The sequence below is a fragment of the Puma concolor genome, chromosome D2 (genome assembly GCF_028749965.1).
Source record: "Puma concolor isolate L17-30 chromosome D2, mPumCon1.1.hap2, whole genome shotgun sequence".
Taxonomy (NCBI): Eukaryota; Metazoa; Chordata; class Mammalia; order Carnivora; family Felidae; genus Puma; species Puma concolor.
Window position 1 is genome coordinate 4,689,076 of NC_141677.1, and position 26,049 is coordinate 4,715,124.

General features: G+C 41.1%; 1 long non-coding RNA gene across 1 annotated transcript in view; it reads left to right on the forward strand.

The window, feature by feature from the left end:
* The window catches only part of LOC147575742 (uncharacterized), a 63,787-nt gene extending 42,000 nt beyond the window's left edge, over positions 1-21,787 (forward strand). Inside the window, exon 3 of the long non-coding RNA XR_015241505.1 lies at positions 21,224-21,787. This is a non-coding gene — a long non-coding RNA (uncharacterized LOC147575742). The remainder of the gene's footprint in view (positions 1-21,223) is intronic.
* Positions 21,788-26,049: the final 4,262 nt, after the last annotated feature.

The window sequence follows — 26,049 nt, forward strand, 5'->3', positions numbered from 1 at the left end:
ACTTGCCTAGAGCATTTACTAACTGAAGGGATATAGTGTGTTGAAGAGAGAAAATCAAAGAAAAGTCTTTAAGTAAATATGACTTTTCCTGAGGTCTAATATAAAGACACCTGTGAAGTTAGATATTCGTCAGTGAAGACAGTCTCAGGAGTATCCCCTATTCTTTTATTTATTTTTAGAGAGAGAGAGAGAGAGAGAGCAGGGAGGGGCAGAGAGAGAGAGAGAGGGAGACACAGAATCTGAAGCAGGCTCCAGGCTCCGAGCTGTCAGCACAGAGCCCGACATGGGGCTCAAACTCACAAACCGCGAGATCATGACCAGAGCCCAAATCAGACGTTTAACAGACTGAGCCACCCAGGCGCCCCTCAAGTTCTTATGTTTTTGATTCACCGTGAATAATTTCAGGCAATGGCAGGATTAACCATCTATTTCCTGCCACTCTGTGGTTGTAACCTTGGATCACATACTACTCAGTGAAATTAGATAAAATATGATCTCTTATTTCTTTATGAAGTTTCCTTTAAAAACATAACATTCACATTTCAGAAATATTTTTAACTGTCACAAATAAATAAAATGGCTATAATTTATAAATAGTTATTTATAACAGATAAAAGATAAAACCATTGTTTATAATAGACAAAAGTCTATTACTTGTAAAAGTTCTAACAGATAAACAAAAATTAAAAGGCATCATTCCTTTTATGTTCAATTAATTTTTTAAGTTGCTGCGATCAGTCCCATGAATAAATATTAAAGATGACCAACATACTTTATCATCTGTTGACTTGCTTTTGGTTCATGTGTTCTGGTGTTGAAGGGTTAAAATATTAAGGCAGGAAAGACAGCCACATTTCTTTTAAGTCCCCAAATCAATAAGCATAGCCATAGGAAACACTCAATAAACAATTAATTTGATTTGCGTAGTATTTCCCCTAGACCCTGTTCAGAGAAGGGATTCCTACATCCAGTGAACGTGCATTCCTCAAGTCAATTTAAGATTCACAGTAGAAAACTTCCGTTGGTTTTACGAGACTAAGGGGCAATGAAACATTCCTTATGATCGCACTCCCCTTGTTTCATCGATCACGGGAAACAGCATTTTCCTGGGGTACGCCCCCAATGACCTGCAGGAAGGCACCATGGAGCCCAATGCCAGCAGGTGCCATCCAGCCCGGAAAGGGGACGCTTCAGGGCTGGAGGACACCTTACGGTGGCAAAGGAAGCAGAGCAAAGGTTCCTGATATGAAGGAAGACACAGGTACAGGCACAGGGTCGCTTAAGGGCCTCAGTGTAAGACAGGCATGAATACGGCACCTTATGATTCCAGTTCCCCCACCTAGTCTTAATAAGTTCACGTGGTTCTCCTTTATACATTTTTTCTTTACTAGAATTTTCCCAGAGCAGAACATGCATCTTCCTCTCTACCTAAAATCCACAGAACAATATCACATTCCTCTTAGCTGCCGGACACAGCGGCAGTCACTGAAACTCTGCAAATAAACAAAAACATTGGTGCAGGCCAGAGTCATGTGCTCCTGCCCTGATTCTCAGCTGGTCAAAGTCTTACTCCAACCACCTGTGCCCATGGAGGAGGAGGTGGTTCCTCAGGCGGCGACTGGATACGTGGTCACCAGGAGAAGAGGGCTCGAGAGCCAGGTGGCCAGGAAACAAAGTCTCCACTACGCCAGCACAATCTTTCAGCTCCAGGATTCCACCTAACGTACATGATGGGCAAGCTTTTACATTTCCTAAGGTATGATGCTGACATTATCTATGCTTATTACTTCTTAACGACCACCTAAACTTCAGAAGTCTTTCTGCATATCCAAGCTCTGTCTCAGAAGTGCTACACTGTGCCTGTCCCATGCTTAAGGAAAGACCATCCAAGTCCCCCGGACCCGGCATAAAGGTGGTAGAAGTTATCGGCAAAGGATTCTGAAAGGGGGGGATAGAGCTGGAGAAGGTTCAGGGCAGCATCGTGGTATGAAGCTTGAATGAACTGGCTATAAATCTTATTAAGCTGGCATTTCTTTATACGTAAAAAGAGTCGGTGTCCCTGAGGAAAGAGTGGCTGTCGTAGTATTCCCGGAGACATAAAGACCTTGTCAGTGTTTTCATGTTCACTTTCATAAAACCTCATTGCTTTTTCAGGCGCAAAACTTGAGCTCTGTTAGTTTGAAATGTCGAACCGTTTCATCTTTTGTGCGCTCAAAACCGTTCGTATGAATCAGCTCCTTCTAAAGGTCTCCGCTTTTTCACTCAAGATCTATAGGAAAATAAATAATACTAGTTCCAAGTATCTTTTGTAAGACAATGTTCAAAAGTTTGATCATATGCAGGCCTCTTTGTTGTGATATAGGAAACCTCTGACTGCATCACACTATCCAAACATGTTTCTCCCTTTTCTTGGTTTGTATGAGGAAATCTAGATTGGTTTTGTTGGTTGGTTTCCTATTTTGTTTCTCTTAAAGCAAAATGGCATCCAGTTGTCCCTGGGGCACTATGTTCTGCTGAGTCTTTCTCTTATCAATCTGCTAGAGGAAAAAAAAAAAATGTAAGGATGTTTGTGTTTGCAATAATTAGGAAGGAATTCTACCTTCTATATTCTCGCAGATAGCAGGAAATAGACCCACTGGCCACAATCCTAATCACTAAACTTCAGATTCCTTAAAAGCTCTATTATTTTAACTACCATTCTCTTAAAAAAAAAAAATGGCTAGTTGTGGAAACCTCAGGAAATGCACAGGAAACAACTGCCTGAGAAAATGTTAGCCCGAATTGGGTCATATAACAAAGTGCTATGGCATAACTAAAACTTCAGCCAGACACTTTTATGTAACTTCCCAAACCGTCTTTGTTTGTGGCGTCACGTACGCGTAAATAAATTTCTACGATCGTGTCATAGAAATATCATTGCTCCGTTAGGCAGAGAGCCAAGACATCTAGTTAATTGTTGACTTTCAAGGCAAGGGGAAGTGGAGAGCTGAGTCAATTATTCAGGCAGTAATCTTGCTACTGAGAGGATTTGTGTTTAAAGATTCCGGAGCGATGGGCCATGGAGGTGGCCCACAATTCACTGTTCATTTTGATCCTGGATATCCATTTGATCCACAAGTTTACAGATACACGAAATTGTGAAGATAGAGCCTCTGACCCTTTCCCTTACATCTTTTTGGCTGACGCTTTGCACTGGAAAGAGCCAGTGTAAATGTGAGACATTCCTTCTGATTGCTCAAGACCCATCCAGATGCAGGGGGATTCCCAAACAGGCAGACCTGGGGTTAAATCCCAGCTTCGCCACTAGTGCAGTGTGTGTGAATTTGGACATGTTTTTAAAATCACGAAGGCTCGGTCTCTCCATCTGTAACATGGCAACGGTAGCACCTTATTCTTTGGCCCGATGATACATTGAGTTTTACATTTGGATGTTTCCAAATCTTGAATGAGTTCTATAATTAAATTTAATGTACGACTCTTATTTTCCTTAATGAGAGGGAAGGGAAGAAGTTTACAATCCTCAGAGTACAGAAACAGACAAAATGGTCCTAACTCATTGTACTTTTGTAAGGATTTAAGAGAGAACGCTTCAACTGTTATGGTCAAGCACAGACTGCCAAGGGAGAGTTGGCTGCCGTGACTACCACCAGCAGGGCACCCGTAACCACGGTGGCTACAGCTACCAACCCCTCGGTCTGTTTCCTCGTGTGTAAACTACAGGCATAGGACACACCTTATCTCAGAGTTCCCACGAAATAACTTACCTAAGACCCCTTGCCTGGTGCCTAGCACATAGGTGCTCATTCGATGTTACCACCACGACTGTTCCCACGTATAACTGTGACCACCGTCTGTACCACCACTCCCACGACCATCTTTATTAACAATTACGTCCTCCTTAATCTCAAAGAACTTGCAGTCGAATTATCATTAAATCAAAATACCTCAAAGCACAATTTTCTTTCATTGTTATTCCGTTCGGCTCGGGCGGACACTGGAAAAAATGCAACTCGCAAGGCTTAAAATCACCTAATACTACGGAGCAGATCTCTGCGTCTTTTGTCCGGTGTCCTCAGGGCAGAGAATGTCAATGTTACCAGGCGCCGAAAAGCCTTATAGAGCACCGTCCATTCAAAACAACTGCAGAGCATTTTCTCCGGCGTTTAAATTAGTACAGCTGGGGGCTCGGGTTCCTATCCTATTTCACCCTTCTCCCTAACCCGCTGCTTGTGCCCTGATGCACTTACACAGATGTACACATACAAATTGGCCAGAGCCGGGGTAGGCAGCAGAGGAAACCCCAAATGAGCAGCATATGACTGATTATACCTTGTAGCACTTCAGACGAAAAAATAGTTTCTGGGATATCTGTCTCCTACCTGCCTTCTCTCATCACTTCTATTCTGCCTTTTTCCTCCTCCTCCCTCTTCTCTTACATTTTTTCAAACCTGCTCTACTCTGTCCTTTTCGTAAAAGAGCTTGTCTTTAGGCCACTGTAAATACAGTGCTGTGCTTGCCTTGGTGTGAAGGGTGTTGGAAACATGTCTGATAATGTCTAATAATAAAAGAGAAAAGAAGCAGTTGGGAAGGAAAAGAAGAACGTGAAAAGACGCCCCCCATAAGTTGTATTATTTGTGAAAAGAAATATTTTCCTTTGACTAAATTTCCTGTTAATGGGACCATATTCCAGAAGGACCCAGAACCCAATTCAATAGGAAAAGATAAAAAAGTACATGCTAAGCATAACTATGTATTTCTTTCTTCCTACAAAGTCTGCAAACATACACATTATGGTTGTTTATATTAGAACCCATTTCTTGGAAGGGACAGAAATCCAAATCAAAGTAGCTTAGGTAAAGGGGGGACGGTTAGCCTGCGTTAACAGACAACCCACAGAGGCTCCCCATCTTCTCTGTCAGTCTGGTTTTCTGCTACCTAACTACAAGATCTCCTGCCCCATGTCACAGCCTTGAGGCTGCAGAGAGGCTGAGAGATGCTTTGCCTTGTTTACGTTCAAACATCCTAGGAAGGAATTCTGAGTAAGCCTAACTGAAGCCAAGCCCTCATTCACTTCTGGTTTGTAATTCATCAGGTCAATCTCCTGAGAACTGACTGCAGTGCAGATGAACTACATTCATCTTCGTTCTTCAGTCTCCTCTGGAGTCGTAATAATTAAATCAAGAATTTCCACTTTAATTATGCAAATCCATACTTACACAAACCGTTTACATTGAATTAAATCAAGTATCTCAGAAACATAACTTCTTATTTGCACCCATTTCTGTGACTCCTAGTTCTGACCTAGGGACTAGTTCTTACATTGCTTTACTTTCCAAACTTTTTCCTTAAATCAAGATACATAGGAAGAGCCACACTAAACTCAGCCAATCCTGTAATAATAAATGTGTTTTTATATAATTTCTTGAAATCAAGTCACAGAGGTTAACTGTATACAGTGTGGCTTGCATGGTTTTGGAAGAAATTAAAGAAATTAAAATTTTTTACGAAAATCCACTCAGAAACCTATTGACTAAAACCAACAAAAACTTACTTAGCATAAGAAGCTGTTTGCATTGTTAAGAGAATCCAGCTGTGATTCTGTTCATCTTAGTTATTACCAAGACAAATGAGAAGGTTTTAAGTATAAAAGGTGCCTTCTTTTCATTGACAGTTGAGCATTAATTTGTGTCAACCAATTCTAAGTATGAGATTAGTAAGGATTCTGAGGGACTTACTAAAATGCAGGGGGGAAGACAGGATTGGTATACGGGGGAAAAAACCGAAGGGAACTGCTTTTTAACTGGGGACTGGCGGGCAGAGAAGGGGGCACTGGGGACTGGGTCGCTCCGGCTGCACGGGAGACCATAGCCCTGGACTGTAATTTATCACGTTGACTGCACAGTCTCAAGAGCTGATTTAAATTTCTCATCCCAGCAGTAAGGAAATTATACAACTACAGTCACTGACACCAGCTGTTAAGCAAAACACTTTTTTTTTTTTTTTGACTTGCTTTATTTTGTCCCAAGTACTTCCCATGTTTGCCTGGCAACACATTACAGACAACTTACCTAAAGTTACCTCTTGGTTGAGGGCTGAAGGACCATTTAAGGAAAATGAGGAGAAACCCAGTCTCCTAGAGGGGAGGAATCAGGTTGGCAAAGAGCGTTTATTTAAATTACTAAATTACCTTTACAGTGACTTGGGGCCAGGGAGGTACTTATTTGCAAAGCTGTAATAGAATGTCTTTAGCAGGAAATCTTAAATAAGGGCAAAACCACTTCAGGACCTTGGCTGGAATTTTGAACTATGAACATTAAGCAATCAGCAAGAAAATAATATAGCATTATTTCATTGATAGAGACCGTGCTATAAATGAGCAGACATGGAGGAAGGAAGCAGAGTGTACTTCATTGTTTTGGTGCTAAATGTCCCTGGCAAGGAAGAAAATAAAATAAGAAAACATAATAATTTGCTTTAAAAGAAGAGCAGTAAAGATATTTTGAAGTGTCCTTACAGACACACACACACACACACACACACACACACACACACACACACACAAATCATTAGCACTACACATCTATCAAAACTGGAAAGCGGTGGAAAAAAGAAAAAGTGAAGCACGTTTTTCTTTCTGGGGCTTTTTTTAGTCTCTTAGCATTGTGGCCTTAGAGCAGCAAACTGAAATGAAAAATTCCTGCCCACCCAGTTCACAGACAATCCCATGCAGTAACTACTGTGTTCTGCTATTTGCCATAATATTCAGCTCAGATGTAGCCAGCAAATCCCACTACACACGCACACGAGTCAGCCATAAAAAGAAACAGATTTCCTCACGTTTCTTATGTTTGCACACGGACACACAGGAAAGTAATATATGCGTATTTTTACACACATCAGTGATTTCCCTTTTATCTTCCCCTTTTGCTTTGCTTTTCCTGTTTTCAACGAAAAAAATTTTTGTGACTTTACTTTTACTTTTGAAGTAACTCCTGTAGAAACTTGTCACCTCCTTTCTCCGTCTCGACCCCCTCACCTTTTCTCCTCTCTCAAGACTCAGAACCAGGTAGTTACCTGAGTAATTTAGCAAATAACCACTCATCTCAATGGAATGGTTGTGCCACAAAAGTGGTTTTGTTAAGTGCCGGTTTTCTTTATGTTCCTAATTCGCTGTATTAGGCATGTGGCTAGTCAGGAGAGTGCAGTCGGCTCCGAGACTGTAAATAGTGTGTTTGTGCTGTTATGCAAAGCTAACCGGTATTAAATGAAGAACCACCATTCCCTGGTACATACGAGACCACTGGTGAGTCCTTCCACACACATCCATGTTCAACTCGGAAAACTGTGATGTGCTGTGGAAAACTGAATTACGTAGAAGGCAGTCCTATACCTCCCTCTTAGCTCTCCATGTTGCAAAGTCTTACACACACAGTCAAATAGAGACTGCTATACGACCATTTACAATCTAACCCGCCAGTGGTTCAGGGGAATGCAAAACTGTCATAAACTGGGAGAACTGGGAACCGTGGGTGAAAATGCAGGACTTCACACGAGTCTGAAGTACAGTTTTGGGTACTAAGACCTTGCATACCATGCATGGCTCCTGCCACAGGGGACTGACTAGAAGTGACATTAGACAGAGCCAGACTTCCGTCTTCCCAGGTACCCATATTTTCCCATATCCTTTGACTCTCTGAGCCCACAAAGTTTGAGAAACAATGAAGTTGTATAGGAAGTGGTATGATAGGCACTCTATGCCTATCATTATAGGGATATTAATTTCATCTCTGCTACAATCTCACTGTGGGTTGAGAGGCATTTAAAGTAATCTCTGCCTCAGTTTCTTAAGGATAATGGTTACATTAGTACCAGTGAGTTGTAGAGGATGGATGAGTGGACAACACAATGGTTCGCAGTGTGGGGACAGATATCCCGAGATATGTCTGCCAGAGGGAAACTTTCTAATTATTCCTACAGAAGAGAGTCTCAATTGACATTGTAAAGAGCACCTTTTTTAAAAAGTTTTTATTTATTTATTTTCGATAGAAAGAGAGAGAGAGAGAGAGCATGAGAAGGGAAGGGGCAGAGAGAGAGAGGGAGAGAGAGAATCCCAAGCAGGCTCCACGCTGTCAGCACGGAGCTGGATGCCGGGCTCAAACTCACAAAAAAGGAGATCGTGACCTGACCTGAAACCAAGAGTTAGACACTTACCCAAGTGAGCCACTCGGGCACCCCTGTAAAGAGCTTTCAAGTCACAAAGCCCATTCTCCTGTCTTTGCCATGCCCGACACATACAACTTGATGAGAATTACTTATTTTAAAGATACACAGATGGGGATGGGGTTGGGGGTGGGGTGAAGAGTGGACAAGTATATTCTTTATTTCTCAATACTCCTGCTCAGTTAAAAATTGTTTATTTTGCATATTCCTGTATTTAATCCTCAAGAATTTTTTAAGGCCACAGCTAAATTCCAATGCACTTTTCAAGGACATATCACAGTGTGTTCCTGCTTGACCTAAAAGCTAATCCTGAGAATGCTTTATGATCTGAGCTCCAGGCAGGAAATGTCTACATGATCTCTTGCCATATGAATTTGGAAATCATATTCTTAAGTGTATCTTTCAAGGATGGTCCCATTTTTTGACGATAGTGAATTTAAAATTGACATAGTGAATTTAAAATTGACACCGATTTCTTAAAGATTTTTGAAATTAACATCTGTTTCTTGACATTCTCTGCTCTTTTCTGGTTAACCTAATTCTTCAGTCTCTAAGTCGAATAATTGGACTAGGTAAGAACATACCTACATGCTTTACTTCGCTTCTTTCTGTTGAGGGGGGACGTGGGTCAAAATGGATCCCATTCTCAGGGAAGCAGAGAACAGATCCCTCCAGCCTCCAAAAGGCAATACAGAAATAGGTGTAATCGCTGGAACCCTTTCAGCTGGAAGTGATAAAAACCATACTCAAAACAGCATAAGGAAAAAAAAATAAGAAAAAAAAACATTTGAGAATCTTTGAGTGCCGTGTCATTAAAAGTCCAAGGAGACATTTCCTCAACTATGGCTGGGATTCAGGGTTGTAAACCATCTCTTTATCCAACGGCTCTCTTCACATGGTTGGAGGATGGCCAGCAACCAAGTAGTAACCTGCTACCACAGAGAGTGACTTTCTTGATAGTTTTGGACCAGACATTCTGATTAGCGAGGCCTGGGTCATATGCCCATCACGTAGCTCGGTAGACAAGGACTCACTTTCACTCCCAACTGAGTAATGCGGAACGCTACTCAGATGAAATAGGGGATCTGTTACCAAAAGGAAGGAAAAGAAAGGATAGGGAAAAACAATATAAGTCTATTACCATATGGATAAATCCTCAAATATGCTAGGACGTCTACATTCTCGCCGTCAGACTCTGTGGCAGCCCCTTCTCTTCCTAAAAGTTGCGTGGAATACCTTTTGCCCCTTCAATTAAAATTTTATTTTTGTTTTGAAATACCTTGAGAGCAACAGAAGCGGAGTATTGTGAAAGATCCATTTGTTTAGGGGCTAATTATACTCCAATTTCAAAAACAACCAACGCTCTATATGAGAACTGCAACATCTTCAAGAATTTCTGAGAAAGTAATAGCTAACATTAATCGAGCCTTTACTATGCGTACATTAAGTGTAGTCTACGTGATGTAGATATATTACCTCTTTTACGACTCACAACCGTCCAATGAGGTAGGAGTTGTTGTCCTGATATTATAGAGAATAAAACTGAGTCAGTGAAAGACTAAGCAAATGACCCGAGTGACACAACCAAGTTGGGATTTGAATGACTCTTAACAACCTTGATTAAGTTACAGCATCCAACAGTTTACACAGACTTATGGTTTTCCTTCTTGTTTTTTTTTCCCCCAAGCTGGAGTTTTTGTTGTTGTTTGTTTCCAGAAAATGAGAATTAATTAAACAGAACAAGCGATACCTGTAGACAAACACTGTCTTCTCCTTAGGGCCTAAACTATATATTCTAGAAAACCTTTATATAAAAAAGAAAGTGCACACTTTTCGTCCTCAAGCCTTCCGTGGACTTTGCCTAACTAAACTGAGCCCCCCAAAATCTCATTATGGCTTAAACTATTTATTAGTCAAACTCTAAGATTAAAGTCAATGAGTATGAGCCTGTATCATTTGTAATATCTGATTATTGGAAAGGCTCAGAGAATGAGTTTTTCCATGTGGAGTTCTGAAGTTGTAAACACGTGGTTTGCTTGTGCCTCAACTCCTAAACAAATCCACGTGGACAGAGACATGGTCATGCGGCCAGTGAGGAACACCGACTCATCCACTCTCCCTGCAGTACGGAAACAGAGCCCGTCTGAATCAGCCTGCCGTACACTGGACGGCAGTGGTTACAACGTGCTTGGCTGCAAACAACACAAACTCAAACATAAGCCGGAAGGCGGAGGGATCAGAGTGTTCCTCAGGCACGTGAAACGCAGATTTTAAACTGAGCCTCAGGGACAACTGAACCCGAGGGCTTATGTACCGTTAGGGTACTCATTCTGTTTCAGCTTTTTGCTTTATTTCCTTACTGCTGAGCAGTATTTTCTGCCATCTGTCTGCACAACAGAAGAAAACACTACCAATGCCCAAATTTAGACCTTCCTCTCCAGCATATCTGTATTCTTAGTCCCGTATTCAAAATCCCAGGGACACTGAGAAGCTCACCTTGGATCAGTGGCTTACCCCTGGTCCACTCAGTCGTCACCAGAGAAAGGACTGGCGTTGGCTCAGATCTGGTCAGCCACCAACTCGTGGAAGAAAGACAGTAATACGAGTGGATTGGGGGAAGGGCGATTTCCAACATAAGAGGATTCCAGCAAGTCAAAACAATAGATATCCACAGCCCTGATCCTGCTATTTTAACTTTTTAACTGATTTCTACTTACTTGGCTGAAAGGGAACTTGAGACTTAATTATTTTCCAATAGTGATTATAAAGGTGGTACATTGTCTGCAGATTCTAAAAGGCAAAAGAAGCCAAGTGCTTGGGGCGCCTGGGTGGTTCAGTCAGTTAAGCATCCGACTTCTGCTCAGTGACCGTCATGATCTCACGGTTCCTGGGTTCAAGCCCTGCTTCAGGCTCTGTGCTGACAGCTCAGAGCCTGGAGCCCGCTTCAGAATCTGTGTCCCCCTCTCTCTCTGCCCCTCCCCCATTCATTCTGTCTCTCTCTCTGAATCTCTCTCAAAAATAAAAAAGAGAGAGAGAGAGAGAAAGAAACCAAGTCCTTAACTCCAGGAACTCATGTACAACACAATGATCTTGGTAAACTGCAGAACCATACAAAGACAATAGTTTACATAGAAAACACCAGAAAATCACCTTGTTTGTGTTCATTCTCCTTCAAAGCACACCAGTTGCTAAAGGAGAAAATTTAACGGACGAATTTTTCGCCTTTCTTGTCTCTTTCTAACCACGAGGAGAAAAGAATAAAGAGCTAGGAACCAACCCTAAGAGAAAGAGTGAGGAGGAAAGAGGGGGAGGAGGACATGGGGGGAGGGGTTGGCTTCCATGGACTGAGGACACTCTATAATGAGATTATTTAAAACTGATTACGATTAAGGTTCTTCCACTGGCGGAACATCGGCTCGAAATGGAAATAAAGTTATACCATACACAGAAAATTGTTTCTTGAACAGTATGTTTGTATGCAAAACTTTGTTAATTATTCCTTGTGTCCAATGGTAAAATTGAGAAAATGATGCCCATTATTTTTCCCTTATTTTTCCCCAGTGAAGTATGTTTTCTAACACAGAGGTTGAAAATAGTTATGTAAAAAAAATGATCCCCAAGCCTACCAATGTATGTGTGCACATGTGTGTGCACGCGTGTGCGTGTGTGTTATTATTTTCTCCCTGTGTCTGGAAGCCCTGGGAATCAAGCTTCCTGCAGTTTAATTATTTGGCTATATATTCAAATGGGATGGCTGCGTTTGCTAGAAATTTTTATTTGCTCCTTTGGGATTCAGTCCTCATTGGTGTTTAATGTATGAATCTTTCTTCTTTTGTCTACTCAAGTCCTCACTTCCTCCAACCTTCTAGTTTTTGAACAACATCATCAGATTGGGACCTCCTTGTATGTTATTCCTCAGTTTGCCAGTGATAAAAAAGAATCTTTTAAATACACTTCTAGAGGCCACATGTGTACCATACACAGGCCTTAATGTAAATCATGAGGAGAGGGCCTCCAGCATCCTAGGAGTAAAATCTTGAACTTGGTATGCTATAGTAGTCTGTCTTTGATCCAAGGAAACCCACAATTGAATTAGCAGAGACGATTTCTTTTTTGGCTTTCTTCCCCTTTTCATGCCCTTGGTGGATCTGCAGCTCAGAAAACTGTATCCCCAGAGACAGAGGAGGAATGATTCCACGGGCACTGTCTGCAGCTTCTCTGACCAACCAAGGGAAAGTGATTAAGCTGGACCCTTCAAGAGAACGAGATTCATCCTGGCCCTGGGGTAAGAGTCTGTCCTCGTCCCAGGGTGGAGAGCCGAACACAGTGAGCTTCATAGCCAAACGGTGAATCAGATTACGCCGAGTCCCTCTCTACCACGTAACCTTGAGATAGGCATTTTGCTTGTTTGTGTTCTAGCTCTGCACGGACAGGTAGGACAATGCTGTATGGAAGACATTCACTTAAAGAAAAGAAAAGAAAAGCCCTCCCAGCTTGGGACTTCTGGTCTAAGTCAGCCGTTGACCTCTACTCTGTGTAGTATCAGGCTTCCAGCAAAAAGGGACCAAGAAGCTGTGAGCTTATGGGCCCGAGCGTGTCGGGTTATGAATAACAGATCTCTAAGTACCCCACAAGCTCCATGTGAATACCTGGTCCTCTCTTGAGTACCCCCCAACACTTTAATGTTACGTGTGTATTTTTGCTCCATCTTCTTTCCAAAGGATTTATAGTGATACGTAAAATCCTTAAAATTAATAGAAATCAGAAGTGTGTAAAAAAGAAGAAAAACAAGAGTGCTGGCATATTCAATAAAGTTAGGAATGAGGCTGACTCAAAAATGCATATCACATGGTGTTACAAAGACGCGTAACATTTGTCTAGCTTGATAACAGGGAAAGGAGAAGGGAACACCTGATGGGTTAGGTGTATCTGATGCGTCACAGTGTTCATCAGTCATAATTATCTGGGAGGAATGAGAGGAAAATCAGAAGGATCCTCATGGTCGAAAAAAAATTCTTAGCTCTTGCCAGAGTGCTCGATAAATAGTAGATAGTGACCCAGTCTCACTGGTTTATACATGACTGAATCTGTGACTACAAACTTCAATTACCATTTCAGATCACCCATATTTTGAAGCAATCAGAAACAACAGTCAAAATGCCTTTTAAAAAAACACCGTTCTTTTTTACTTGTAGCAAATTTGGCACAGACAGATTGAAGGCACAGATGTCTGCCGACACTCCAGCGTGGAGGTGAACCCTATGCCCAAGGCGGCTTCTCGCACCACACGCTGGAATTAGCTCGTACGGAAATTTAGGGAGGCCTGTACTATTAGAGAGTGAAACTGGTCATATCTGAGCTTAAAATCTGGAGGGAACAATGTGGGAAAACTTGAATAGTTGGGAACATGCCTTCCAACTGTCATCATCTGACACATGACTCACTTCTTTAGACTACACCGTGGGCTTACCACGTGAAACTGCCCTGGAATCCTTCACCATCCCACCAGGGAACTGATTTTAGACAGAGCCAAGAAACTGCATTTCAACAGTTTTAGAAAAGTTGATGCAAATCTTTATACTTTTGAAATGTGTGAATGTGAACACAGAACTCGTTGAACTGCCCAACCTGTCGATGAAACTCGTCTGATGGTGTCTATTTTATTGACTTCGAATACAGTCATAGAGCAAGTAAGACTCTTTACCCCTCCAAGAGGTAGAGCTTCCTCCTCTCCCGTCTCACTTGAGGATAGGCTAGACTCGGTGACTCCCTTTCCAAAAACAGAGCATGGAAAGGAGAAAAAAAATAGTGGGGAAATCTGGCAAACACTGGCGTGACCAAATGACGAAGTCAAACATCCCCACTGATGTCGTGTGAAGATCATCTACCCCTGACATGATGTGAGGAGAAGGCATACCGCCTGCGATGGTCTTCTATAGATTCTTTAACCCCAGCCTAACCATGAGATTAGGTTCAGCTTCAGATTAAACAGGAACGAGGGCATTCTTCAGGACACCCGGTCAGTACTCCACAAGAAAACCACAAAACGACTGAGAAACTGTCACAGACTAGAAGGGACTAAATGGAATACAGTAGCCTACATTAGATCCTGGAGCAGAAAGAGGATGTTAGTGGAGAGGCTGATGAAACCCCAATAATGTCTGAAGTTTAGTTAAAAATAATATATCAGTGTCAGTCTCTTAGTCTGGCAAATGTACTATGGGACATAAGATATTAACAAAGGCAGGGGCACCTGGGTGGCTCGGTCGGTTGGGCATCCGACTTCGGCTCAGGTCATGATCTCACGGTTCGTGAGTCCGAGCCCTGTGTCGGGCTCTGTCCTTACAGCTCAGAGCCTGGAGCCTGCTTCGGAATCTGTGTCTCCCTCCCTGTCTCTCTGCTCCTCCCCTGCTTGCGCTCTCGCTCTCTCTCTCTCTCTCTCTCAAAAATAAATAAACATCATGGGGCGCCTGGGTGGCTCAGTCAGTTAAGCGCCTGACTTCAGCTCAGGTCGTGATCTCGCGGTCCATGAGTTAGAGCCCTGCATTGGGCCCTGTGCTGACAGCTCAGAGCCTGGAGCCTGTTTCAGATCCTGTGTCTCCCTCTCTCTGACCCTCCCCGTTCATGCTCTGTCTCTCTCTGTCTCAAAAATAAATAAAGGTTAAAAAAAAATTTTTTTAATAAATAAATAAACATTTAAAAAAATTTTTTAAAGATATTAACAAAGGCAAAGCTGGGGAATTGGTATCCAGGAACTCTGTGTTATCTTTGAACATTTATTTCAGTGTAAAACTCATTAAAAATAAAAAGCTAAAAGAAATATTCTTGAGACATCTATTATTAAATAGGCTTGTGATCTATTCACTTTGGATAAAGAATGACATCTTTACATTTAACAGGGAAAATCAGTGGCGAGAGGAAGAGAATTTTCTAATTAAGCAGAAGTTAGCTAAGAAAATAAACAAGGCATACAAGCCATGGCAAAAAAACAAAAATTCTCTGGAACACAATGAATGTGAAAAACAACGTGCTGTAATTTTGCGTAAAGATGAAATTCTCCATATTCTTTTATAATTCCTCAGAGACGCGTGTTCTCCTTATATTTCCTCCCTTGTAACATGACCTTCTTCCTAATATTAACCACATATACTCATCGCCATTATACACAGTCCCCTGGGTCTTTCTTTCGGAAGTTCAAAGGGGAGTTTTTGTTCACACCCAAATTATTCTGAGGTATTTTCCTTCTTTCTTCTTCTGGCATGTTTATCTTGTTCTAATCACCTTGCCTCTACCATGAAAACCAACGAATGGTGTCTGACGTCCTGCTCTGTCAAGCTAGTAAGCAGAGCAGGGAAGCTGGGGACCAGCTGTTTTCCATCTCCGCCCCGGAGAGGAGAGCAGAGACCAGCGCCCAACTGAAGGCCCTGCATCCGTGGGTTCCGTGAAATCCTCTTCCAATGACCTTTTGCTGCCAGAGCAGGCACCAAAGTGAAAATGGATTCGATTTCATTTCACTTTTTAAAAAAACTTTAAGTTTATTTGAGAGAGAAAGAGGAGAGAGTACAAGCTGGGGTGGGGCAGAGAGAAGGAGAGACAGAATCCCAAGCAGGCTCCACACCGTCAGCATAGAGCCCGATGTGGGGCTCAAACTCACAAACCATGAGATCATGAAGTGAGCCGAGACCAAGAGTCAGACGCTTAGCTGACTGTGCCGCCCAGGCGCCCCTGCACCACGTTTTCTAAGTACTGCCACAGGAGCATTTGGAACAAAATTGATATACATAGACTGGATCGATTCATCCAAACTGAAACAGAATGGAAGAATGAATGATTAAAAGGGGGAGATTTTCACGCTATATTTTTCTACAAGAACAGATGCAGGACACTTATTTAATGAAATAATTCAAAGCCTTTATCTAGAAAGTAGAAATGTTTAGGCGGCACCTGGGAGCTCAGTCAATTGAATGTCCAACTCTTGATTTCAGCTCAGGTCATGATCCCAGGGTTGTGGGATCTAGCCCCACATTGAGTTCCATGTCAGGCTCTATTCTGAGCATAGAGCCTGCTTGAGATTCTCTCTCTCTCTCTCTCTCTCTCTCTCTCTCTCTTTCTTCCTATCTGTATTTCTCTCTCTCTACCCTTCTCCCCCACCCTCTAAAATAAAAAAAAATAGAGATGTTTGGAAATGGAAAGGAAGTACAATCAAGAGCTTTCCTTTTGTAGCACATATAAGCACTAAAATGTGCACGGCATTGTATTAGTTTGCTGGGGGAAAAACGGAGTACAAGCTTCATAAACCTAATGGGAGAAATGACAGCAATCTCTTATCCTGAGATATGAGATAAATGTTAATTCTTATAATAATACACGTGATACTGTTCTATGAAAATCACATTGACCTCAGGGCACTACTAAGAACTTGTGTCTCTTTAAAAAAAATAAATACATGACTTTTTTTCATACAATATTTAATAGCTTGAATTCATAGTGGGAACTTGTCATCTACTCATTTCCTGCAGGTGGCAGAATTACCCCGGAGGAAACAGATGGTATAAAGTATGAGGAAACAAAAAACAAAATAAAGCAGAAAAGTAAAAGAAAGTTTGTATCTTTTGGACTTTTTCCAAGTTGGAAAATACATTACCAATTGCTAAGATTAACAAAAATTCTTCATGAAATATTTAGCCCGCCATAGCCTAGCCTTTACCACCAAAGGCAATTTCTCCTAGCTGCTGCTCAGTAGAAAGATTGATCTCATACAGCGCTCCATGATAGCAATTTCTTACTGCTCCTATAAGTCAAGGAGAATAGTTGAGGCTCTAAAAAAAAGAGAAAATAGTTGAGCATTTTCATTCAGGAGAGTGACCCAAAGCCCTCTAAGCTTGTATGCTTAACTTCTCATTCTGACTTAACATCTGAACTTTGTTGAAAATTATGTTCTTTCTAAATAAGCCTTCACTGAATCAAGTAAGAAGTACAGGAGAAAGTTGCAGCTAGTGGTGTGCTGCTGAATGCTTAACAATCCATCCCCTAGAGGGAGAAAAAAGTGTATCTGTGTGCGTGTAAACATCAGCTTATTATAAAGTTTTAAATCCAAAAAAGAGAAAAAAGAGAAAAAGAGAAATCTATGTGATTTTCATAGGACAGTATCACGTGTATTATTATAAGAATTAACATTTATCTCATATCTCAGGATAAGAGACTGGTGTCATTTCTCCCATTAGGTTTATGAAGCTTGTACTCCGTTTTACAGACCATGACCAAGTGGGACTTACCCTAGCAAGTCTGGTTCAACATTCGAAAACCTAATGCAATCCATCACGTCAACAGACTAAAAAAGAAAAGCTACATGATCATATCAATAGATGCAGTTGATAAAACCCGACACCCATTCACGATGAAAATTTTCAGGAAACTAGGATTCAAAGGGAACTTTCTCAACTTGATAAATGCTATCTTTTTTTTAAGAAGCCTGGGTGCCCGGGGCGGTTAAGTAGGCTGAACATCTGACTCTTGACTTCAGCTCAGGTCATGATCCCAGGGTTGTGAGATCACAAGATCACACTCTGCACTGAGCGTGGAGCCTGCTTGAGACTCTTTCTCTTGCTCCCTCTGCCCCTCTACCAGCTTTCGCTCTTTCTCTTTAAACAAATTACAAGGCCTCATAGTTAACATCATACTACATGGTATAAACCTCTGAAACTTTCGGTACAAGCTTAGGATGTCCCCTCTTACCATTGGTTGCTTTTTTTTAAATTTTTTTAACGTTTAGGGGTGCTTGGGTGGCGCAGTCGGTTAAGCGTCCGACTTCAGCCAGGTCACGATCTCGCGGTCCGTGAGTTCGAGCCCCGCGTCAGGCTCTGGGCTGATGGCTCAGAGCCTGGAGCCTGTTTCCGATTCTGTGTCTTCCTCTCTCTCTGCCCCTCCCCCGTTCATGCTCTGTCTCTCTCTGTACCAAAAATAAATAAACGGTGAAAAAAAAAATTTAAAAAAAATAAATAAATTTTTTTAACGTTTATTTATTATTGAGAGACAGAGAGACACAGAGCGTGAGCAGGGGAGGGGTAGAGAGAGGGCGAGACACAGAATCCAACATAGGCTCCAGGCTCTGAGCTGTCAGCAGAGAACCCAACGCGGGGCTTGAACTCACAAACTGTGAGATCATGACCTGAGCCGAAGTTGGTCACCCAACAAACTGAGCCACCCAGGTGCCCCATCTTACCAGTGGTTTTTAACATTGTACTGGAAGTCCTTGCTGATGTAATAAGGCAAGAAAACAAAGTGAAAGGTACACAGATTTGGAAGGAAGACAAAAACCTGTCTTTGTTTGCAGATGGTATGATAGTCTATGCAGAAAATCCAAAAGCATCAACAACAACAATGACAAAAAACTTCTAAAACTATAAGTGATTATGGAAAAGTTGCAGGACATAAGGTGAATATACAAAAGTTAACTGCTTTTCTATAGACCAACAATGAACAAATAGAATTTGAAATTAAAAATGCAACATCATTTATATCAGCACCCCGAAATATTAAATACTTAAGTATAAATCTAACAAAGTATGTACATTATCTATATAAGGAAACCTATAAAACTGTGATGAATAAAATTAAAGACCTAAATAAATTAAGATATTCCATGTTCAAGGGTAGGAAAACAATATATTGTCAAGGTGTCAGTGTTTCTCATTTTGATCTATAAATTCCATTTAATCTCAACAAAAATCCCAAAAAGTTTTTTTTTTTTTTAGGATATCAACAAATTGATTCTAAAGTTTATTTGGAGAGGCAAAAATACCCACTATAGCTGACAGACTATTAAAGGACAAGACTATTAAATTGAAAGACTAATGCTACTTGACTTTAAGACTTACTATAAAGCTGCAGTAATCAGAGCAGGATGAGATTGGGAAAAGAACACTCAAATAGAACAATGGAATAGCATAAGGAAGGGGCCAAGAACAGACCTTCAAAATATAGTCAGTTTGTCTTTAACAAAGGAGAAAAGGCAATACAGTGGAGCCAAGATAGGTTTTCAACAAGTGGTGCTAGAAATAGACATCCACATGCAAAAAAAAAAAAAAAAAAAAAAAAGGAAAAAAAAAAGACACAACTTTACACACTTGACAAGATTTAACTCAACGTGGATGGTGCACCTAAATGTAAAGCATAAAACTATAAAATTCCTAGAAGATATAGAAGATAACATAGGAGAAAATCTAATCTTTTAATGTTTTATTTTTGAGACAGAGAGACAGAATATGAAGGGGGAGGGGCAGAGCGAGAGGGAGACACAGAATCTGAAGCAGGCTCCAGGCTCTGAGCTGTCAGCACAGAGCCCGACGCGGGGCTTGAACTCGTGAACCACAAGATCACGACCCGAGCGGAAGTCGGACGCTTAACCTACTGGGCCACCCAGGTGCCCCAAGAAAATCTAGATGATGTTGGGTGTAGTGACGAATTTTTAGATAGAATACCAAATATACATGATCCATGAAGAAACAATTGATAAGCTGGATTTCATTAAAATTAAAAACTCTGTAAAAGACAACATGAAGAAAATGAAAGAACAACCACAGACTGAGAGAAAATATTTGCAAGACACAGCTGATAAAGGACTAACCAAAATATACAAAGAATTTATAAAACTCAACAAGAAAACAAATAATGTGATTTAAAAAAAATGAGCCAAAGACCCTAAAAGACCCTCACCAAAGATCTACAGTTGGTAAATAAGCATATGAGAAGATGCCCCACACCATATGTCATCAGGGAAATGCAAATTAAAACAACAATGAGACAACACTACACATCCATCAGAATGGCCCAAATCTGGAACAATGACATCACCAAATGTTTGTGAGGATGTGGAGTGACAGGAACTCTCATACACTGCTGGTGGGAATGCAAAATGGTGCAGCTATTGTGGAAGACAATCTGGGAGTTTCTTCTAAAACTAAATATACTCTGACCCTATGTTCCAGGAATTGCACTTCTTGATATTGACCCAGAAAGTTGAAAAACTTATGTCCACGAATGCCTGCTTGTGGATGTTATGGCAACTTTATTCATAATTGCCAAAACGTGGAAGCAGCCAAGATACCCCTCAGTAGGTGATGGATAAATAAACTGTGGTCCATCTGGATGATGGCGTATTATTCAGTGCTAAAAAAAAAAAAAAAAAAAAAAAGAAGAAGAAGAAAAGAGCTTAAGCCTTGGAAAAAAGGAGGAAACTTGAACACATATTTCTAAGTAAAATAACCCCAATCTGAAAAAGCTATGTACCATATGATTCCAACTACATGATATGCTGGGAAAGACAAGACTATGGAGACAGTAAAAAGATCAGTGATTACTAGGGGTCCAAATGGGATGCAAGGATGAATAAGTGGAACACTGAGAGTTTTTAGGGTAGTGCAATCACTCTGTGTGGTATTTTAATGATGAATATATGTCATTATATATTTGTCCAAACCTGTAGAAGATACACTATCAAGCATGAGCTCTAAGGTAAACTACTGAGTTTGGGTGATTCTCATGAGTCATGTAGGTTCATTCTTGGTAACAAATGTACTATTCTGCTAAGCAATGCTGAAAATGGGGAATGCCATGCATGAGTGGGAGCAGGGTGTCCACAGGAAATTCCTGCACCTTCCTCTTAATTTTGTTATGAACCTCAAACTCCCCACCCCCGACAAAAGAGGGTCTTTAAAAAGTTCAGTGCCAAATGCACGAAAATAGAAATGCAGTTAAACTTTATTCCTTTTAGTTCCATTAGTACTAATAGTTATAACAGCATTGAAAACAATTGAATTCGTTGATGAGTCAATATATCAATTTTCTGAACACATCATCATACCTAGTAGTACTTTTGTATTTCCTCCAAATATGACATAATGCATCTATATTCTTGTGTTTCTCCAACACAAAGTGATTTACATTACTAATCACTAATGTAAGTGATTTTTTACATTCGTATTTTCCAAAACTTTTCTTTCAGTTTTTAGGAGACCTTCACAAATTTCAGAAATTTTCTCTAGCTGCGACATGAAGATCATTCTAGCTCGTCTGAGCTTTGTTTCCCAGCCAGTTCCCCGCACAGTTACATCACGGCGGTTCTACTCACCACAAGGGAATGTTTCCGAACGAGATTCCTGAGATTCATTCTGATTGGAGATATTCAGGCCACATCCTCACCCTCGAAGCTAAGGGTGAATTCTCTTCTGTTGAAACATACGGAATCTATCAAGGAGAGGTCAACAGGTACCCAGAATGAAATTCTCAAATTCCAATTTCTCTGCTTTCAAATTTGGCCACAGTTTTGTCTCACCCCTTACTCCTCAACTTTATTTCCTACTAAGATCTTTCTAGGAGACAGGCTAGTCTCACCCCCAAGGAATAGAAATGTTTAAACCTGGTTTTGTACTTCGTGGTGATCTCGATATGTGGATGATCTTTTCCTTTTTAATTTCTCCCCAAGCCCCAATTCAAAACCTACACTCTGTTTTTCTTCTTGCCATGAACAATGACAGTTCAATTCAATTAAACATTTGTGCACTAAGTACCTAATGGGTGTGACAGTAGAAGATTTTTGAGGAGGATGTTGAGTTAGAAGTACTTGCAAAGATCTACATGTAGAAATTAAGAAGGTAAATGAGAGAAGATCTAGAATTATTTAACGAGCTGGCAGGAGATGCAGACTTATTTATGTAGAAATTGGAATATAAAAAGTTGTCTAAGCTAAGGCAAGACTACAGAGAAAGAAGGAAGGCAAAATATAGGTACAAGAGTGAGATATGCAGCAAAGAGGGGTGACTGAGCCCTGTCACGTAGAGACGGAGGACACAAATCTGTCCACATAAATCAATAGGAAACTATTTAAAAAGGAGCATATTCAAAGGTATCTACTATAGTTGAATCAAGTATGATATGAACTCTGATTTACTAGCTCTTACCATTGTCTGACTGCAGCCTTGATGTCTCCTAGTACTAATTTTGGTAACACAGAATGGATTTGTCACTGATAAAACTGGCTTATGTCTGCCTCCAATGCTGTTAGCCCGGGCAAGAATGAGACAGACCTTATACTATAAACACAGTGATCTCTTCTCGTCCACGTGGCCTATGTCAGACACTTTCCAAGGAGGGAAGCATGGAGGACGCATGGCACCCCAAAGTGAGTCTTCTCCAGCAATTAATTTGATCCTCTGACCACTCCAGCTGACAGCCCCTTTATCACATACCCATCCCCAAAAGAACAAACGATGCCTTAGTCGGATTTCAGTTTACGTTCAACTTAGAGATGGCTCTTCAATCTTTGGTATAATTTGGCTGTCCTATGATTTTCACTGGTCAGACACATTAATTTATTGATATGTATAATATATAATAGCCACTATATCACTTCAAACCAAGTAAAAACTTTATTTAGATTTAAAAAAAAAAATCTGATCTTAAACCAACTGATTGTACCCCAGCCCTGCCCAAAACAAGAAGGAGGAAGAGAAGGAGAAGGAGAGAAAAAATCCAGGCATTAAAAAGATTTTTTCCTTCCCTATCCTGTGAGTCACAAAGCTTGATGCCATAAAAAAGGCACTTTCTCATCCACAGACTGAATGTTATATTACATAATTACAGAGGCAACTGTATTTTCTATTACTTATTTAAACTATTCCCCAAAGTATGTTTATCACAGCAGAAGGCTAGCAAGTACATTTTAAGGGTATTAAAATTATGTCAACTCAACACCTGATTTACCAGGGATACTTATATCTTAAGTGAAAATATTCCCAAATGTACTTCAGGAAGAAAAAGGCATTCATATTTTCCCACCAGGGCTGCGGCTGGCTGGTGGGAGAAGAAAGTCAGGAACAAATGGGGTATAAAGGAGCTTTTTTGGCTGATGAAAATATTGTCTAGATTGATGATGGCAGCTACATGACTATATAAATTTGTCAATATTCATAAAAGTGTACATTTAGAAAGGTGGATTTTACTATTAGTAACAGTAAATGGGGGTGTGAAAATGAAAATAAAATAAAATGTAAAAGTTTATTCTTTTAAGAAATTATTTCCTGGGGCACCTGAGTGGCTCAGTCAATTAAGCGTCCAACTTCGGCTCAGGTCATGACTTCATGGTTTGTGGGCTCGAGCCCCGCAATGGGCTCTGTGCTGATGGCTCAGAGCCTAGAGCCTGCTTTGGATTCTGTGTCTCCCTCTCTCTCTCTCTCTCTCTCTCTCTCTCTGCCCCTCCCCCACTCACGTTCTGTCTCTGTCTCTCAAAAATAAATAAATGTAAAAAAAATTTTTTTTAATTATTTCCTGAACCTCTTGGTATAGGGAAAAAAAGGCAGGAGGCAATTAAAACTCACCAAAATCACTCTGAGGAATTTCTGGATTATATGATTGTCATTATACTCAAAAGTTGGTAAATATATATATATCCTTTAAGACATGAAAATACAATAAACTTGGAATATACAAAATATAGAGATACAACTTTAAAAACTGAAGGACACAGTAATTCTTCAATCCTCAAAACTTGGATATGAGGGTTTTTTTTCAATCTTTTCATTTAATCAAATAGGTTTTGGGCATAAGCATTCTCATTTTAAGGTACTTTAAAACAACTTCCAATAAGACACTTTGAAATGTCATATAGTAATTCACACCATCCGAAACGTAAAAATTGGTGAAATGATTCAATTCCACTCACTGAATACGAACAGCACCTCCTAAGCATGGAAAACAATGTTAGCTGTTTAAACGGTGACTGGGAAGATGAGTAAGCTGATGACTGAATTAATAGAAGAAAAAACACACATAAGACAGAGGCTTTAAGCAAGGCTGAGCCCACACACAACAAAAAGGGATGCTGGGGCTGCTTGAAAGCTTGGCTGCAAGAGCCAGAGTTCCACTAAGCGCAGAGGAGGAAGTAAGCACGGCCTGTCGGGAAGTCTGGAAATAAAACCAGGAGATGGAGGAGGAAGCAGAGTAGAGAGAATCTGTGACTGGAATTCAAATGCACAACAGCGGCGAATCAAAATCATCCAAGTACGGAAGGCAGCATCCAGGAGGAAGGGTTCACCTTGTCAAAGAGCTTGGCTACCTCTCTCTCAGACACAAAATACAAATGACCCAAACGAAATACGCTAATATTAATAATGTGCGAGAAGGCAGGCAGTGCCATGTGATGTACGAGGATGGCCGTTGTGCTCCAGGAGATCAGGGTGGGAGAACTTGGGCAACACCGAACACTGAATCGATTATGCCCTCCACCCCACCCCTAGGCGTCAGTCAAAATCAAAATAATATTAAAAACAAATTACCTGAGGGGCGCCTGGGTGGCTCAGTCGGTTGAGAGCCTGAGGGTGGCTCAGGTCATGATCTCACAGTTCGTAGGTTTGAGCCCCGCATTGGGCTCTGTGCTGACGGCTCAGAGCCTAGAGTCTGCTCCGGATTCTGTGTCTCCCTCTCTCTCTGCCCCTCCCCTGCTCACGCTTTGTCCTGCTCTCTCTTAAAAATAAATAAAAACATTAAAAAAATTTACAAAAAAAAATTACTTGTAATGAAGTTCAATGAAGTCCTGATACTCCCTTAAGAACAACTTTTGTTGCCTTGCTTTAAAAAGAAATGACGTTCAGTGTTTCTGTTCTGCTTGTGCCCGAAATTCACATCCAGTCTGTTGCTGGCGGCTTGCTCAGGCCATGCGTGTGGGACGGCATCACCTCAGTGAATGCACACAGCGATGGGTTGTTTGCTCAGTCTCCCGGGGATGAATCGGAGTAAACAGGCTCCCAAGATTCTGTTAATGTAAGTGAAAAAGCAAATGCATTAATGAAGTGAGAATGTTACAAACAACCCCGATATTCTAATTTCTAGCCCACCTTCTCCCTGTGCTGTTTAATTCACACGAGGGATATCCTTTTCCAGGGCTTAATAGTCATCTGTCTGCATTTTTGCCTTTATCAGAGAACCTCAGAAACCAGGCACAGGATTAGAAATGTACATAGGGGCACCTGAGTGGTTCAGCCGGTTAAGCATCTGACTCTTGGTTTCCGCTCAGGTCATGATCTCACGGCTTATAAATTCTAGCCCTGCACTGGGCTCCTGCTTGGGATTCTCTCTCCCTCCCTCTCTCTTTCTGCCCCTCCCCCACTTGTGCTTGCTCTCTCTCCCTAAGTGAATAAATCAACTTATATAAAAAAAATGTACATTAAGTGAACACAGAAGCAAGCCTTCACATACCAGGAACTACACCAAGCACTGGACACGCACTGAAAAATGAAGGAGGTACACTGTAAACTTCATATCTTAGAGCCTAGCAGAGGACAGTAACATTAAAACAATAATTATAAAAATGGAATTCTGCAAAACAATAGAGGAATTGATTCAGCTGGTGTGGCCAGTGGAAGCACCTCTGAGAAAATCACATTGTAACTCACCTTTTGCTACATGGTCTCAAAGTACACTCTCCCAGCCCTGATGCTACTTGGGAGAAAAATAAGAGTCTAAGTGCCAGAAGTTTTGTATCCTGCAGATTGAATGTGACAGCCGGTATTTTAAAAAATGACACTTGGGGGCGCCTGGGTGGCGCAGTCGGTTAAGCGTCCGACTTCAGCCAGGTCACGATCTCACGGTCCGTGAGTTCGAGCCCCGCGTCAGGCTCTGGGCTGATGGCTCAGAGCCTGGAGCCGGTTTCCGATTCTGTGTCTCCCTCTCTCTCTGCCCCTCCCCCGTTCATGCTCTGTCTTTCTCTGTCCCAAAAAATAAAATAAAAAACGTTGAAAAAAAATATATAAAAAATGACACTTGGAAGCCATGAGG